General features: G+C 39.3%; 1 non-coding gene across 1 annotated transcript; it reads right to left on the bottom strand.

Annotated features, from left to right (window-relative positions):
- Nucleotides 1-8,609: 8,609 nt before the first annotated feature.
- On the bottom strand, nt 8,610-8,728 carry LOC145402766 (5S ribosomal RNA). The gene has a single exon (XR_013897877.1). It is a non-coding gene; the product is annotated as a 5S ribosomal RNA (ribosomal RNA).
- Nucleotides 8,729-14,259: the final 5,531 nt, after the last annotated feature.

Here is a 14,259-nt window from a genome sequence, read left to right on the forward strand (position 1 = left end):
GTGCTGTGGTTGAACCAGTGACGCTTACTATAAAGTATGCTTGCAAACAGTCAGCTTGCACGGGCAGATTACACTTGGTTTACAGACTACACAGACATCCAAAGCCACTCCAACACTACAATTACACTTACAAGTACTTCTCACCCTACATACAATCTCTAACAGACAGCCTAAACCACTTGGTAGAGATACATTGGCTGTATCGTCCCCACTTCGGTCGGGATAGGCCTGTCCTGCAGTGGATACTCAAGCGGCTGATATATATATATATATATATATATATATATATATATATATATATATATATATATATATATATATATATATTCTCTGTCAGTTATTCATGCAGTTTATCTTCAGTAACGGGATCAGGTCGCTCATATCGATAGGAACAGTGTCACGATTTGAATTAGTTTTATTCATATTCTGATTTCTTACAGTAACACAGTATACAATAGTGCAATATGAAAGAACAGATAAAGACCCTAGATTGAGCAACTTAGATTGTTAATATTTATATATTGTGGGTGTCCATATCAGAATCACTGTATTTGTTAGCGTGGGAACAGTGGCACAGAAAACATAAAACGTTATTCAGCCTTGTCACCTCAGTACTCCTAAGTGCCAGCAAGAAAGGGTCAATATTACAGTGTTAATCAATGTTTGCCTTTTGCAGCCCCCTAGAGCCACCAGGACAGTTACAGGTGCCTTCCTAGGAACCCCTCTTTCCCGATGATTCCCGAGGACTCGAATCATTTTCAAATTCTTAAGCTGAGAATATCTGTAAATACCTTAAGGCTGTATAAGAATAACAAGAAAAATTCGTAAAGTAGCCTCTTGGAGGTCATTTATAGTAGTATTTGGTCTTTTTAAGTCAAGAGCCCAAGGGTCCGGCAATAAGCAGCTTGGCTGTTATACTTAATTCAGTTTCATCTTTCAAATATAGCAGGGACAGGCAACAGCCATGGCATAAATACATTTCTTACAACTAACTTGAACCAAAAGTCCCTTCTGTTCATTCTGATTGCTGAATTGTAATAATATGTTTCACGAGAACATGATTCTAGTAAAAAATAGGAATGCATTACAGAAGATGAAGAGGCATAGCTTTTTTTTTTTTTTAATGAGTTTTGGAATGAACAAAAAAGATCGAAAATTTTAGCAAATTAATGTAAGGGAAGTACAGTACTGGCTTGCTTAAAACGTCAGGGCTTTATTTCTCCCTTAGGCTTACTATAATTATATATAAGCAATTATTGTGTGTACTGGAATAAGAAATTACAAAAAATATACCTTCTTTCATATGATTTCATTTTTTATACTAACAGAGCAGTGAAAAATCAATATACATACAACAATTCTGTCATAACAGTCTTAAATTGTTATTATAGCTTCCTGTTCAGGCTCACTGTAATTATATCCATGAAAATGATGCATATTTTCAAGTAGATGAATATAGTATATAAATCCTAGCTCATATATAATATTATAGAACTGGATCAACTGGTCTGGCGAGGTAGAGTGCAACTGCCTTTGGTAACTAAGATCGGTCTGTGACTTCCTAGAGCACAGATGACCCTCCCTCCTCCAGCGCCTAACCCATCTGTAGACAGTGCTGGTGGATGTGCCCATTTGCTCTGCTATGGCTCTTAGGGGCTTGCCTTCCGCTCTCAGCATCACGAAGCGCTCTCGTTGTGACATCACTGTTTTTCTATAATATGGTCTTTGTGCCATTTCCTGTTCCTGTCCACCGTAAAGGTAATAGTGATATTAAAACCAGTGCTTTATGGCAACTTGTTTTCAGGTTATCCACTCATAAAATTATCACATCTGTTTTAATTATTCATTTGTACCAAGAGTACAAGAGTACAAGAGAGTGTGAGAGAATGGGAGTATGGATGGGGTATATGTGCAGGAGTAGGTGAGAATGAAAGGGCAAAAGAAGGAGTGTGTATTGTTGTAAGTAACAGATGGAAGGAAGATATAAGAGAGTATGGATCAGTTGGTTCAAGGATTGTGTGGGTAAGATTGAAAGTTGGACTACAAAATTAATGTGGGTGATTGCGAGCATGTATGCGCCAATGCAAGATCATGTCAAGCAGAGTGAGAGAAGAGTTCTGGACAAATGTGGAGTGTACATGGAAAAGTTTGAAAGGAATGAGAGAGTGTTTCTGATTGGTGATATGAATGGTAAAGTAGGGAATGTGAAGGTGGTTGGGGTAGTTGGTGAGTGGGGTGTGCCTGCTGAAATAGATGAGAATGGGAGTGCTTTAGTAGACATTTGTGCCAGGAGGGGGTTTGCGATAGCCAGTACCCTCTTCTGGTACAAAATGATCCACAGTATACATGGCGAGTGATGAGAAGGGTGGGTGGTGAACTGAATGATAGGAAGGCAATGATTGATTATGTGTGTGTGGATGAAAGGATGCAAAGATGTGTAATGGATGCATGAGCATATAAAGGTTGGGGGAGTGGGCTTTCTGACCACAACTTGGCGGTGGTCAGAATCAAGGTCCAAGTAATATGGAGAAATAGAAGAAAGGAAGGACGGAAGGAAGGAGTAGATGCAAGGAGAGTGGAAAGGTTACAAGGGGATGAGAAAAAGGCAGAATACAAGAGAGATGTGGAGAACCGATTGGGTAAATATGAATTGGAGCGGATGGGGGACATGGAAAGTGTGTGCAAGATATTCACAGAAGAAATATGTGCAGCATGTGAGGTGGTGTGTGGGATGAAGAGAAGACGAAAGGGTGTGCAAGGAACAGCATGGTGGAATGAAGAGGTGAGATAGGCTTTGGCAGAAAAGAAGAAAGCATATAATGAACTGATGAGAAATAGAGTGGAAGAAGTTGAGAGACGGAAGAGAGAGTAATATGTAGAAAGGAAAAGAGAGGTGAAAAGATTAGTAAGAGAGAGAGTAAGAAGTAAGTGGATGAGGAATTTGGAGGGAAATTGAGTGTAAAGTGGAGGAACTGTAAGAAAATGTTCTGGAAGGAGGTAAAGAGAGTTAGAGAGGGTGGCAGTGAAGTGCATAGAGGAGTGAAAGATAAAAATGGTAGATTACTAGTGGAGAAAGGAGAAAAAGTGAACACATGGAGAGAACACTTCACAGAATTGTTGAACATAGAGAATGAGAGTAATGCGAGTATAAGTGGCTGGGGTATTACTAGGAGAAGGAGGGAGGTGAGAAGACAGGAAGAAATCAGTAGGATGGAAGTTGTGGAAGCAATGAAGAAAGTCAAAATGGGGAAAGCCCCAGGAACTGATGGAGTGTGTGGTAAAATGCTTAAGCATGGGGGAGAGATAGTAGTAGAATGGATGTGGAAGATGTGTAGATTGGCCTGGGAGGAAGGTAGAGTCCCGGAGGACTGGAAGTATAATTATTCCCTTGTCCAAAGGGAAAGGAGAAAGAGAAATATGTGGTAATCATAGGGGCATTTATCTTCTTAGTGTAATAGGAAAAGTATATGGTAGGATACTTACTGACCGAGTTTGGGAAATGACAGAGGAATTAGCTGGAGAAGAACAGGGAGGTTTTAGCAAGGGAAGAGGTTGTGTAGATCAGTTATTCATTCTTAGATCTTTAGTGGAAAAGTTTCTAGAGAAAGGGAAAGAAGTTGTATGCGGCCTTCATGGATTTGGAGGAAGTATATGACAGGGTGGATAGACAAGGATTGTGGAAAGTATTAAGAATATATGGAGTACATGGACAGTTGTTGAATGTTGTGAAGAGTTTGTATGAGAGTGCTAAGGCTGCATTGAGTGTGGATAGTGAACTGAGTTAATTTTTCTCTTTGAAGGTTGGGTTGAAACAGGGATGTGTCATTTCTCCATGGTTTTTCAACCCGTACATGGATGGGGTTATAAAAGAGATACAAGGTAGTGCAGTGGATGTTGGAGTGGCCCTAGTGAGAGAGGGCAGTGTTTGGAAACAACCTGAACTGTTGTTTCAGGTGATACTGTGTTGTTAAATGAAAACGAAGGGAAGTAAGGCTTGGTGGATGAGTTTGGGAGAATGTGTAAGAAACGGAATCTAAAGGTGAATGTAGGAAAGAATAAAGTTATGGTCTTCGAGAGAAATGAAGTCAGTGAATGTACAGTAAGGTTGGATGAGGAGGAAATGGAAAATGTGAGTACGTTTAATTACTTTGATAGTGTGATGAGTAAGGATGGAAGTTTGGAGGGTGAAGTGCCTGAAAGAGTACAACAAGGAAGAAAGGTTGCTGGTTCCTTGAAAGCAGTGATAAGAAATAGGGAAGTGAGCACTGAAATGAAAAAGTTACTGCAGGATAGTATTGTGAAACCAACCCTAACGTATGGAAGTGAAGCTTGGAAGTAGTTGGAGGGACAAAAGTCAAGAGTGAGAGCAGTGGAAATGAGTTATTTGAGAGAAGCCTGTGGAGTCATGTGGAGAGACAGACTGACAAATGAGGATGTAAAGGAGTCTTGTGTTGTGGATGTGGATGTGATAGGAAGCGTTATGAGAAACACAATGAGGTGGTTTGGCCATGTGGAGAAGATGGAGAGTGAGAGACTGACGAGGAGAGTGTATGTGAGTGAGGAGGAGGGGGAGAAAGGGAGTGGGAGGCCAAGGATGAGATGGAGGGATGGAGTGGAGAGGTATATGAAAGAGTGGGGAGTGAGTTGAGAGCAGGGCAGTGAAATGGCGGGGAACTGGACGACCTGGAGGCAATTTTTTTTTTGTGGCCATTCCGTATGGAATTGAGACGTCTGGCAATAGATAGATAGACCAAGAATATATCACTTGCACAATAAGATGCAAGTCACAAAGATGCGGTGTGGAAAGGATGTCCAGTAGAACTATAGTACTGTGTTTTTCAGGAATCGGGATACGGAAAAAAAACTGTAAAGACAGAGAAACTCTGCCATGCAAAGGTGAGACAAGTACAGAATAATCCAGACTAAATTAAAGCTTGGTTCACTTACTGTTCATTTTGAGGTAAATCCTAAATGAATCGAATGAAACATAAAATAGGGATGCTTTGATTACAAAGCGACTATGTTTGAGTGTAGGAAGCAAGGAAGTAATAAGATTTAAAATATATCGGTTTACCTGATGGATTATTTTGCATTCATTATTAGCAATAGACAAAAATGTCTCCTCCCAAGAACATAGACACACACACACACATACACACACACACACACACACACATACACAAGATGATAAAGTTGATGTACTCAAATGTGGATGGTTTGGTATCTAAATTGCTGGAGATGAATGACTATGTCAGAGAAAATGAACCACATATAATATCCCAAACTGAAACAAAATTAACACCAAGGATATCCAATGACATACTAAACTTAGAGGAATACAATATATGGAGAAGAGATAGAAACTTAAAAAAAGGAGGAGGAATTATAATATTAACTAAGAAAAATCTAAAAGTCAATGAAATAAAACTAGATATACCCTCACAAGTAGAACTGATTGCAGTAGAGATCAACACATCTGAAGGAAAAGTAATTGTAGCCAATTTGTACATGCCACCCAAGTCAAACACATAGGAAAGAGACAAGTATGAGGACCTGGCAGAGAGTACAATTCAGAGTTTAAGATCATTACTACATAAAATGGAAGAGAAAACGGAAAGAATTATACTAACTGGAGATTTTAATATAAATATAAATTGGAATACTCTAGATATAATTAGCCAAGAAAGCTGTTGGGACCAAAAGCTCCTGGATCTCGTGCAAGAGTTTTTCCGAACGCAACATGTGAGGGAAACCACCAGATAAAGGACTCGATGTACCTTCAATGCTAGATCTCATATTTACTAGGCAAGAAAATGATAATGACAGTTTAATATATCACCCTCCACTCGGCAAAAGCGATCATGCAGTACTAAATTACAACTTCAGGATAGCATATGACATAGTTAACAGCAATGAAAGTTACAAAAAGAGCCTAAACTATAAAAAGGGAAATTATCAAGACCTAAAGAAGTATTTCTTAGAAGTTGATTGGGAAAATGAGCTTAGAGGACAAGATTTAAATGCTGTATATAAAAAATTCCGTGAATTTTATGAAATAGGAGCCCAGAAGTACATCCCACAGCACAAAGAAGCAGATAAGAAAATGCAGAAATGGTTCAATACAGAATGTAAAAAATCAAAAGAAAGAAGAGATTTGTTGTGGAATAGATACAGAAGACACAATAGTGAAAGGGCATATAATAATTACAAACAGGCAAGAAACGATTATACAAGAATAAGGAGGGAAGCCCAAAAACAGTTTGAGGAGGATATCATAAATAAAAGTAGTGATCAACCAAAGCTATTTTACAGCTACATCAGAAGCAAAACCAAAGTAAAAGATATAATACAATCCATTACGGACGAGGGAATCACCTATACACAAGAGAAAGATATTTGTGAAGCGCTAAATAAGAATTTCCAATTAGTTTTTACAGAAGAAAAGAATTTTGAGAGGGACTATGTGCAACATGCATGTCCACACATACTACCAGATATACAAATATCAGAAAAAGTAATACAGGAGGAGTTAAGTAAATTAGACAGAGGATAAGCAAGTGGTCCTGATGAAATTTCATGTTGGGTACTACGAGAATGTGCAAAGGAGTTAAGTAAACCATTATTTTTAATTTTCAAGAAATCCTTGAGTCAAGGTAAACTACCTGATATTTGGAAGAAAGCAAATATTGTCCCCTTATTCAAGAAAGGGAATAGACAAAATCCACTCAACTACCGACCAGTATCACAGACCAGTGTTGTAAGCAAGGTATTAGAAAAGCTTATAAAAAAAGCTTGGGTAAATCATCTAGAAGAACACAGTATGATAACAGAAAGTTAGTTTGGTTTCAGAAAAGGAAAATCATGTGTTACTAATCTGTTGAGCTACTATGACAGAGTAACAGACACAATACAGGAAAGAGAAGGATGGGTGGACAGTATCTATTTAAATTTCAAGAAAGCGTTTGACACAGTACCACACCAAAGACTTTTATGGAAACTGTACTATCAAGGAGGAATTCGAGGCAAACTGTTTTGTTGGATGCAAGATTTTTTCATTTAAAGAGAAATGAGAACAGTACTAAAGGGAAACTACTCATCATGGAAAGAAGTGACTAGTGGAATACCACAGGGTTCAGTGCTGGCACCAATCATGTTTTTAGTGTATATAAATGATATAAACAGTAACACTGGAAATGAAAGCTATCTAGATATGTTTGCAGATGATGCAAAAATACAAAGGAAAATTACTAACACAGACTCTTGTAAAGAGCTACAAGAAGAATTAAATAAACTTCATGAATGGAGTAATACATGGCAAATGGAATTCAATGTGGACAAGTGTCATGTAATCAAGTTTGGTAAAAGGGGAAAAAGACCTGATTGGGAGTATACGTTACGAAATAAAACCCTACACACATCAGAAAGAGAGAAGGACCTAGGTGTGATTATCAATAACAGACTATCTCCGGCTGACCACATCAGCGAGAAGGTACGGAACATGTATACACTGCTTGCAAATATGAGAATGGCATTCACATACATAAATGAAGACATGCTAAGAATGATAATAACATCATTCATTAGACCAACCCTGGAGTATGCATCAGTAGTCTGGAGTCCTCATCTCAAAAAGCATATAGACAATATTGAAAAAGTTCAAAGGGCCGCTACAAGATGGATACCAAGCTTAAGGGATCTAAGCTACGAAGAAAGACTAAATAAACTGAATCTACCAACACTACAGGAGAGAAGGAAAAGAGGTGACATGATAATGCTATATAAATGCATATCAGGGAAGGAGAAAACAGACATAAATGATTACTTAACATATGGCGAAGCATCAGCAAGAGGACACTGCAAAAAACTGCATAAGGAGAGAGGTGATAAAGACGTAAGGAAATTCAGTTTCCCAAACAGAGCAATTGATCAATGGAATGCACTACCGAATGAAATAGTGTGTGCCAAAACAACTCACAAATTTAAGGATATGTACGATAAATATGGTTTAAGACACGTGACAGTACGAGCTTGACTCATTCCTGTAAAGATACAGTTAGGTAAGAACAATTAGGTAGAACACAGACACACACACACACACACACACACACACACACACACACACACACACACATTCTGTCTGTCTGTCTCTCTCGTTCTCTCTCTCTCTCCCTCCCTCCATGTCTAATAGATACATATTTTGTACTCTAAGGACGATTGCATAGTGTAAATACAGATAGTGTTTTACCAGCTGTTCAGTCAGACATTACGAATTATGTTTTGCCTGCAAGAACTCTATTTTAAACTCAGTAAAATCACCCGTTGGTAACACACATATAAAAATTATATTTGTTGTGAAGGAACTTAATGACGGGCATAAACATTGCCCGTCTTTTTAAGCTGCGAAAAAAGCCTTAAGTTGTGACATAAATACATAGGTTTTCTTATCAGTGACTAGACACACACCTTTCGCAGTCTGTTGTTTGGTTGTTCATTCATTCATTGCCAGACGCCATGTATCCCAAACGGGGTGGCCAAGGGCTTTGAGTTAATTGTTTTACAGGGAGGGGCACTAATCCTCCACCAACCCCACTTGACACGTAGGGAGAACGAGCCAACAGCATCTGGTGTTCCCAGGCGGTCACCCATCCAAGTACTAACCAGACCCAACGTTGCTTAACTTCGCTGATCGCACGGGAAGCGGTGTACTCAACGTGGTATGGCCGTTGGCTTGTTTGGTTGTAAGATATGAATAATGTGGACACTTACAGTATGTTTACAGGAGCATGATTAAATCAATTCCCTGTTCAATGAGAGCGTCCATTCTAAGCCATGTCCTTCTGTGGGTAGGTCTGTTGTTGCTTTGAACATTAAAATTGCTGCTTTGGACATTTAAATCGTGCATTACGAGCCACTGCATAGCATAATTTTAGAGTTATTATCTCGTAAGTACGGATATTTGATTGCCCAGTGCATTAAACCGTCAATTGTATGTTATATATTGTGAATAGTGTTATAAAAGTTTTCCCATACATAAATGTCCATTGAAACTTGAATCTCTTGGTTTATGAGGAAACTCAGAAAAGATGTAGAACAGATATATGTAGGAGCAAAGTAAATTTGTCAAAATTTCTGTATGTGACCTTGGCGGAGTGCATAGTTTCTTAAACTGCGAAAAGAATAGTCTTCCTTGCTATGGAAAAGTGCATGTGGGTTCCTCTTTGGAAACTTTCATCCAGAAGTCTGCCTGTTTCTCCCCAGCCGCACCAAGTGCACCTGCAAGCAACTGTCTCCTCCTGCCTCCACTCAAATGGAGTACAAAGCATACACACATCCTTTATACACACACACACACACACACACACACACACACACACACACACACACGCAGAATATAGCGGGTGAGCTTAAAAAACCTATCTATATATTGTCAGACGCCTTAATCCTGTAAGCGGTGGCCACAAGCAAATCGCCTCCATGTCGCCCTGTCCCCCGCCATTTCACTGCCACACCCTCTCTCTGATATACCATCCCACTCTATCCCTCCATCTCATCCTTGGCCTCCCCTAACCTATGATATATATATATATATATATATATATATATATATATATATATATATATATATATATATATATATATATTTATATTCAGTAAACACACGTGCGTGCACTGTTCTACTCACTCTTGGTAAGATATTAAAATAATTTCAGTTGTGCAGTCTGCCTTCATAATTCTTCAGAACCACTTTATCATAATCAGCCATTAAACAATAGCAGTAATATTTCGCAGAATGTACAAGCAAGAATAAACAAGGATAGAAATACTGCACCACATCCTGACACTGCTCCACCACCCCCTCCTTACCTTACCTGACCTCACCTCAGCAACACCAAACAACTGTCTCCCACCAGTACGACACCATACAACCACCTCCACATCACACCACATATACAGGCATTCACAGTAGCGAATTTCACACTTCATTCTCACAGGTCCTATTATGATGCTCTAATTTCTTTCATATTCCATTTAAAGCGTTGTATTTTACGATTCTGTAATTAAACACACACACACACACACACACACACACACACACACACACACACACACACACACACACACACACACACACACAAACAGACACACACACACACACACTTTTCAACAATGTGATTTATGTAAAACCCCAAAACAGTTCTTGTTGTTGGGTAACCCAAGGCTCTCAGGCTAAGGAAACCCATCAAGCACAGACAAGCAACTGCCCGTGCATGGCCGTCGTGGGCTGTGAACAGATGTTCCATTACGGTGGACAGCGATGCTAGGGGAAAAGTGTGGAGATTTGGTTCCCAGATGGATGTCTCATTTGCATCTCTCCACCCAGTTTACAGGAGCAGCATAGCAGTGTCCACATCATCCAGTTATTTGGTAAAATGGTTACCACCCAGCACTGTAAGTGCTTTCCTTGTTTACTCGCAACCATTAAGCTTGTCACTCAGTGACAGCCAGCCGAGGTGGAAAGAAAATAATAAAAAGTGACAAGGAGAGTGGGAGAAATAGCCACCCGAAGAAGAATGAAGGGTAATAAAAAGTAACAGGAAAGAGGGGGAGGGGGAAGACAGGAAAAGAGGAGGGCAGACAGCAAAAATGATAAAGGTCAAAGAAGAAGCAAGTTGTATTACATCAAATGGGTTGATGATGATAGCCGCTCCGCTACAAACCAACTACCCTAAAAGAGTTAAGATTAAGATTTTTAGTTTCAGCCCAGAAACTATTATCACATTCAAACTAGCATTCACTAAAACTTTCCAGTTTGTTCTAGTTTTGATTGCCCCATTATCATCCTGGCGATTTTTTTTTTTTCGTCAGCACCAGATTTATGTCCATATACAAAAAAGTTATAAGGCAATGGGGAAAACAGCAGGTTTTCCTTTTTTTGTTTTTTACTTATACTCATCGATGTTTTTCTCGTCACATTATATTTTTGAGGAATTCATGTGTAATTTCAGACTTTCTTATATGTGTGTGTACCCTTTTCACAACGATCAATTTATCTCTACACAAAAAAGACTTGGTAAAAATTTTTTAAATTTACGTTCTAGCATCATGCTCTGCAGAAATCCAACGCACACGAAGAATGTTAAACGTATGGTAGTTTTATAAGTCAACTACCCTTGAGGCTGTGGGAATGCCACATAGCCTACCTTACAAACCGTCTTGTTATTGTTGCTGCTTAACCCCTGTCTGTCTAAGCAGACCCGTTTACCATAGTTAAGCAACTACTTTTGCAATGCCATCCTTCAGATACAGTACAGCACGAGTACCGTGCAGGGAACTGGTACTACACCCTAGTATTGGTAGACTGTGGCACCATGGTTTTCCCCTACGGCGAAGTGCGGGGAAATAAAAAGTTGTTTGGCTGCCAGGTAGATGTCACAGTTGCGGAATGATGTTTTTAAAGTTTACCATACTGGGTTATTGTTTCTAGTGAGAAACACCTAAACTTCTGCTGCTTCAGTGAAATTTTATTCTCATATAGAAATACATTTCCCTGAAACTTTCACCAGAATTCTATTTAATATATTAACACAAATAACATAATTATAAGCTACATTTTTCCAATTAACATTATTTTGTATATCGATTTCGTACACTTCTTCTACAAAATATCTCACAGCAAAATGAATGAAAGATTAAATGTCAGTTTCTTTGAATAACTGTGTAGACCAGGGCTATTCAATTACTCTAGAATTAGGGACGAATTATAAAATGCAGATTAACAAAAGGGCCATACATTATTTTACTTGTATTTTTTCCTCTATATCTAGACATACACAAAAACAAGAAATTCATATATTATTTGAGTTTACATTTTCCACCAAATACATAATTAAAAAGAAAAATGAAAAAAAATATATGTTTATTTGTATACTTTCATTCTTCTGTGTCGGTCAAAGGACTAAACAAAAATTACTCAAGGGCTGGATTTGGCCCGCGGGCCGCCAGTTGAATAGCCTTTGTGTAGACTATATGTCTCATGACCATTAAATGCTTATTTTGTACTTTGAGCCATTTAATATCACATTCTTTGGCCTAAAAACTCATAACACAGGCATATTATTGTTTATCTACCAGTAGGCTCTTGCTAAAGGACCACAGCTGTAGGCTACATAACTGCACACATATATGGAGGCATACGTTGAGCTTGGCAATTAATTCAGTGCGATAAGTTTTATTACACTTAACAGCTATGTTTTCAGTATTTATAAGCACTCATTACCACAGCAAGATAATGTTCCATAGTATTGCAGTAACATGGTCAGCCGCACCAGCACGACACAAACATCTTCTGCCACGCCAGCACCTCTTAAACAGCCAGCAATACTATCAATACGCTAAAACCGTCAGCCACACCAAGACCACACTAACACCGTTACCCACACCAGCACCACACTAACACAGTCAACCACACCAGCACCACACTAACACAGTCAACCACGCCAGCACCACACTAACACAGTCAACCACACCAACACCACACAAAGACCGCCACCCACACAAGCACCACACTAACACCGTCAGCCAAACCAACACCACAGTAACACCATCAGCCACACCAGCACCACAGTAACACCGTGACCCACACCAGCACCACGGGAACACCGTCACCTACACCAACACCACACTAATACCATCAGCCACACCAGCACGACACTAATATCGTCCGTCACACCAGTACCACACTAAGACCGCACACCAGCACGACGCCACATTCTACAGACTTACCAACAGAGAATAAGAAAGTCGGAGGAGAGGATGAGACAAGCAGCCTCGCAGGGTCAGGCGGCCAGTGAGTCAGCCAGCCCGGGGATTTAATATTTATTGCCTCCCAACCATGACCACACTCTCGTACACAGTAATACTACCTTCATTTTGCTTGTCTTACCGGTCCTTAGGTGCTATTTGTTAACAATGCATTTCATAGGGAGCAGTGAAAATAAATGAAAAATAGGTTACATAAAAAAATATTCGTACATAATGTTTTCCTAACGTACACTACACTGTACGTATTATAATATTATATGTACCCATTATCGTACCACAGTAACATTATCGTACCACAGTAACATATCATAAAAAGACATTATCACCAAAGACATGAAAAGAAATTGCACAAGATGTATAACTATATGATTACTAAATCTGAAGTGAAAATAGTACAAACTGACTCAAAGGAAACAATAAATCCACTATGAATATCTATTTATTCTAAACGGCTGTCCAGTCTAATGCTCTCGACGTCTATCACAATGATAATTAATTGCAGCTGACGTCATTATTACACATACTATTGATCAGGATGCAATTCTAAGTTGAGTACCATTGCCTGACACCAGGAAATAAAAAAAATCCCACCGATAGAGGAAAACTGACTGCGTTACGAAAATGATGATGGAAAGGGAGAGAGGAACAGAACTGGGTGGAAGGGGGAAAAGGGAAGGGAAGTGCAAACAGAGAATACACGAAGTGAGGAGAAAGAAGATGAAACTCGGAAGGCGTGGCTGTCAGAGCTGAAGGAAAGCAAACGATAAGGTGTGCTGCTAAGCAGAGAGGTACGATGTAGGGTCAGGTACTGCTTACATGCGTATAGAGAGAGAGAGAGAGACTTTAAACAAACGTATCAGTCTCCATGCCGTCTATATGCTGCCGTGGGAATGTGGTGGTGCTCCTCTTTCATCCTTTTAGTATTCGGTGATGCCTTATTTCAGCGTGATTTTACTTTCTCCAGATTCTTATCATCGGTAGGACCCCTCATCATTAAAGGCACTATCAATCCCCTGTAGTTTGAAAGTTCTCCTTCCCCTTCTCTTTATTTGCCAATAAGCTTCGTTACTTCTTTTTCCACTTCTATATTTCTCCCATTTGTTCCGTCACATATCTCTCTCTCCCTTCTGTCTTAATTTTTCCTCTTTCTTCCGTCGCTCACCCTGTCTCCTTCCTTCATTTCGCTACTTTCTCCCCCATTTCACTCTCCCTATCTTCGCCGCTTAGCTTTCCCATTTGCTCAGTCACTTTCACCTCTCCCTCCCTCCCTTATTCCGCCTATCCCTCCCCCCCTCCACTTTTATCTTCCATTCCATTGTTACTCCTATTCTTGGCATCCCTAATAGACTAATTCCAAGTGGTGTAACATATTAAATCTATAATGCAATGGATAAGTTACACAAGCCAGAAAGTAAATAAAATAAATAAAATAATGGA

Source organism: Coenobita brevimanus, chromosome 58 (genome assembly GCF_032717465.1).
Source record: "Coenobita brevimanus isolate Jiangsu-jjx chromosome 58, ASM3271746v2, whole genome shotgun sequence".
Classification (NCBI taxonomy): Eukaryota; Metazoa; Arthropoda; class Malacostraca; order Decapoda; family Coenobitidae; genus Coenobita; species Coenobita brevimanus.